Genomic DNA, 5,432 nt, shown 5'->3' on the forward strand with positions numbered 1-5,432 from the left:
CTTTGAGCTGCCAGAGTAAGGGGTTGGGAGGTTCAGCTCCTCTTTAGCTTCTGTGTGGTGCTGGAAGCACTGGTGTCCTGTTCAGACACGATCCTGGGTTTGGGAGCTTATATCTTTTCCTGCCTTCAGCATCCCAAATGACCTACATGTGGACACCTACTTAATTCCAAGCCCAGGCCAGTGAAGCTGAAATAGGAAACAATAGGATAAACCAGAGAGGTAAATTGGATGGCTTTGAAATCTCAGGCTCAGTGGCTAGTGTTACTATCGGGTGGCATTTTAGGGATAGGGAAGCCTCGCTGCTTTGGTAGGGTAGCTGTATAGAGACTGTGCAGTGTGCCAGAAAGGGTTATTTGGCAGACTCACTAGTTAGAATCATAAACCAGCTGGAAATATTCTGGAAAGCTTAAACATCGACTCATTGGATAGCCTACAGCAAGCTTCCCAGGGCCCTCATTTCTCCATCCATAAAATGGGAGAGTACTTTTTGTCCTTCCTTAAATTCCAATTGTTTTAGAAATGAAAGATGTTCCCTTATTTTTACAAGGAATTTTATTTAGTTCTTATCTTCATTGCCCACTCATTGTCCGTGTTTCTATTTTAGCAAATGTTTTAACATTTTCCCATAATTTCCTCCTATTCAGCATATATTTCAACCAATTCAGCATATATTTCCTGAGTCCCGTATTCCAGAAACTTCTAATTACTGGAGATAAAGCAGTGCCTGTCTGAAACAGACTTACCATTCCGGTGGGGGAGACGGAACTTAATCCAAATGAGGGAATTATCCTGTATATAGTCCGTAGGAAAGTAATAAAAACGGGAGAAAAATAAAGCAGGGAAAAAGGATGAGGAGTGCTGAGTTAGAAATGGTCAGGGTAGGCCTCACTGAGAAGGTGACATTTCAGCAAAGACTTGAAGGACATGAGGGAATGAGCAGTGCAGCTATCTGAGGGGAAAGCAGAGAGAATGATCACCTCAAAGGCCCTGAGGTAGAAGCAGGCTTGGCCTGCTTGTGGAGCCAGTTTAGATGGAAGAAGTGAAAAAGGGTGAAATAGTGAGAAATGAGGACAGGAAGGTAATGGGGCCCAGATGTTACGGGCCTTGTAGATCTTGTACTTTGAATAGAGTAGGGATCTATTGAAGAGTTTAAAACAGAGGAGGGCTGTCATCTACCTTATGTTCAAAAGGATTGCTCTTTATTCTGGTGTTGTGAATGGACTCTGAGGAGTCGGGAAGATGGGAAGTAGGGTAAGCAGTTAAGAGGCTATTGTAGTAATCCAGGTGAGAGAATGGTATTCTGGACTGGGGTGGTACCAATGGAATGGTGAAAAGGAGTCATATTTTGAATCTATTTTGAACATGGAGCAAGTATGAATTCGGGACTGATTGGATGTGGGGGTGTGAACAAAGGAAAGCAGGCAAAGATGTCTACAAGGTTTTTGGTCTGAGCAATTGGAAAGATAGAATTGCCATTAACTGAAATGGGGAGGCTATTAGTGGAGTGGTGGTAGGTGGGAAAACACAAGTTCAATTTTGAGCATGTTAAGTCTATTAGTTGGAAATTTGCAAACACACACAAAAGTAAAGAGATTAGTCCAGTGAACACCCTCACTGCTTCAGCAACTATCATATTGTATCTGTTCTTTTTTCACTCGGGTATTTAAAAACAAATGCTGGGCAACATAATGTTACCTATGAGTACTTTGGCATATATCTCTAACAGATCAGAACTTCTGTTTTTGTTTTTAACAAAACCACAGTATTTCAACAAGACTTGCCTGGATTTAGACAAATACAATATTGTGGTTTAATTTTTTTTTTTAAATGTACACAGTCTTTATTGTGAGTCCTGATATCCAGAAACTAGGCCTACATCCAGGTCCCTCAGTACACCAGCTGGTCATTCAAGCTTCAGGGCTGGGGTCATTAAGTGGCCAGTCACTCCTGTCCAGTTTTCATATGGCTCAGAGTCATCAGGAGGCAGGAAGTAGCTGTGCCAGCACAGTTGTGGGTGGGCTCTGGGGCTGCACCTGCTCAGCGCACTGCAGGAATTGGCGCACCTGCTCCACACAGTTGCCTGTAGCTGCCTCATTCCGCGGCAGACACTCCTTGAAGGCCTCAAAGGGCTCCGCACAGGCTTGGCAGATCTGATGGATAACTGGGTGGTTGGAGGTGCATCGAGCAATGCTCATCTTGAGGTGGTGACAGTCCCGCTGCCAGGGCTTGGTGGCCACACATTATCCATACTTGTCCACCTCCCGGCTATAGTGGCAGGCAGTGTACCTCTAGCACCCCCTGCATGTTGAGGCAGGTGGCAGGGGAATCAGTCTGGGGGAAGCGCCCACCTTTGCTTGTGTCCCAGCATTGTATTTTTTAAAAATATATTTTTATTGATTTTTTTTAGAAAGAGAGGAAAGGAGAGAGAAACATCAATATGAAAGAAACATCGACCAGTTGCCTCCTGTACACACCCGACCAGAGATTGAACCCGCATCCTGGGTATGTGCCCTGATGGGGAATTGAACTAGCAACCTTTTGATGCACAGGACAACGCTCAACCAACTGAGCCACACCAGCCAGGGCCAGTATTGTATTGTATTTTATTTATTTATTTTTTAAAAAATATATTTTATTGATTTTTCACAGAGAGGAAGGGAGAGAGATAGAGAGTTAGAAACATCAATGAAAGAGAAACATCAGGAAAAAAAAAAAAAAGAAAGAGAAACATCGATCAGCTGCCTCCTGCACACTCCCTACTGAAGATGTGCCCGCAACCAAGGTACATGCCCTTGACCGGAATCGAACCTGGGACCTTTCAGTCCACAGGCCGATGCTCTATCCACTGAGCCAAACCGGTTATGGCCAGTATTGTATTTTAAAGTCTCAATTTTCCCCCTAAAAGATAACCCAGGAGGAATTACCTTATGAAAGAATTATTTTTTTAAATCCTCACCCAATATTTTCCCATTTGTTTTTAGAGGGAGAGGAAGAGAGAGAGAGAGTCAGAAAGAAACATCAATGTGAGAGAAACACATCAATTGGTTGCCTCCTGCCTGAGCCCCAACCAGGGCCTTGAAAAATGAGGACAGGAACCAAGCAACCAAGGTACGTGCCCTTGACCAGAATCGAACCCGGGACACTTTGGTCCTAGGCCGATGCTCTATCCACTGAGCCAAACTGGGTAGGTGTTTTTTCCCCCAAAGTATTCATTAAATACTAGCTTGAAATATGCTTATTTGGTACATAAACAATATAATGTAGAGAAATTAAATATACATATCAAAACTTTTTAGGCTATCGCATAAAACACTATTTAATCACTTTATGAGGAGGCATAATGAGAAAACATGTTCCTATCCTTGTGAGCATAAAATTTAAAGGATTAGAATTACGAAAACAATTTTGCATTTAGCAATCATTACACAAAGTGCTGAGAGGATTTGGAGTGAGTGGTCTGAGTAGTGCTTGGAATTCAGAGAATGTCTGGGAGGTTTGAGGATTTGTGCCTGTGTTTGGTTTTTCGTGTTTATGAATGTATATATATGTGTTTTACCTTTCTTGGGGGGACAGGGAGCTTAAAGTTTTCAAACATACACAAGTACAGAGAATAGCAAACACCCCCATACCTTGATCCCATAGATTCAGCTGTTATCAGCATTTTGCCACACTGGTTCTATCTATTCCTTTTTCAAGTTTGTCATTGCTATAGTTTAAAAAAACTATTTGAAATAATTTTAAATTTAAAGAAAAGTTGTAAGAATAGTACAAATAACTCCCATACTCCCTTCACCCAGATTCATTAACATTTTACCACAATTTTATATTTTTCTGAACCACTTAGAAGTTGTAAATATTATGCCCTTTTACCTTTAAATACTTAAGTGTGAATTTCTTAAGATCAAGTATATTCACTTATATAACCACAGTATAATGAACAAAATCAGGAAATTTAAAATTGTTATACTACTATTCACTAATCTATAGCTCATGTTTGAATATTGCCAATCATTCCAATAATGTTCTTTATATGTTTTTTTCCTGGTCCAGAAAAGATCATGATTTGTGTTTGGTTGTGGTGTGTCTTTAGCCTCTAATCTAGAACCATTCCTCATCCTTTCTTTGTCTTTTATTTGATTCCAGTTTAAATTTTTGTCAGAAAACACTACATAGTGATGATGTGTCCTTAGTACATGTAATCAGGAAGCTGATGATGTTGCTTTTTTCCATTGTTTACTTGGCTATGATAGGCTGAGCAAATTTCTGTTGCTATAGCTTTTTAAAAATATATATATTTTATATTTTAGAAAATAGGTTACAGAAAAATTGAGCAGATAGGAGTAGGACAGAGTTCACATATTAAACTCATCCTATACACAATTTCCCCTATATTAACATCTTACATTATTATGATACATTTGTTACAGTGAACCAAAATCTATATATCATTAACTAAAACCCATATGTATTGAGATTTCTTTAGTTTTTATCTAATATTCCTTTTCTGTCCCAGTTACAGTTGTCTCCTTGGGTTCCTCTGTCTATATCAGTTTCTCAGAAGTTTCTCTTTTTTTGTTGTTGTTAAACCTCACCCAAGGATATTTTTACATTGATTTTTAGAGAGTGGAAGGGAAAAGGGAGGGAGGGTGAGAGAGAGCGAGAGAAAGAAGCAGAAACATTGATGTAAGAGAAACATCACTTGGCTGCCTCCTATACATGCCTGGACTGGGGAATCTAAAACCTAGGTATGTGCCCTGACTGGAAATCAAACCCACAACCTTTTGGTATACAGGGTGATGGTCTAACCAACGAAGCCACTGGGCCAGGGCTCTTGTGTTTGTTTCTCTTTATTTCCTATAACCTGGAAATTGGAGCCAAAAGCTCGATTAGATTCAAATTCATCTTTTAATTTCTCCACAGAAATACACAACCTAAATATTACTGTGTAGTTCAAATTGCATCACATCAGATGACATAATTTATAGCTGTCCCACCTTTCAGCATCTAAGATTGATTAAAATATACAGGTGATGGCAGACATCCTTCCAGTGTAAAGTTCCATCAATTTTCTAATGATTTTAGCATCCATCAATGACTGTTGCTTAAATCAATTATTTATTAAGCATTCTTGCTCTGGTCCAGATTGTTTTCATTAGGTTAGTTTAATCTTTTATTGTCCTCCCCTGTTTTTCCTGGAGCAGACTGTTTAGAAAAGATTTCACCGTCCAGCTCTGTTTAGATCTCCAAATCCCGGAGGTCTGGGGACCTTTGAGGCCGAGGGGGCATGATCTGTCTTGATGAGGAGGTGAATTAACCTAAGGTAGTGTTTCCTACAGTTCACACTTGAAGCCCATAAAGCAGGTGGCTGTAGTTGTAACTGTGGGTGGGTTGCGGTTAAGGGAAGTTCGGTTGGAGGAAACCGAATTTCAGTG

General features: G+C 40.2%; 1 pseudogene; it reads right to left on the reverse strand.

Annotated features, from left to right (window-relative positions):
• Window positions 1-1,814: 1,814 nt before the first annotated feature.
• LOC106724285 lies at window positions 1,815-2,414 on the reverse strand (annotated as a pseudogene).
• Window positions 2,415-5,432: the final 3,018 nt, after the last annotated feature.

The sequence above is a fragment of the Myotis brandtii genome, unplaced genomic scaffold, assembly GCF_000412655.1.
Source record: "Myotis brandtii unplaced genomic scaffold, ASM41265v1 scaffold79, whole genome shotgun sequence".
NCBI classification, from domain to species: Eukaryota; Metazoa; Chordata; class Mammalia; order Chiroptera; family Vespertilionidae; genus Myotis; species Myotis brandtii.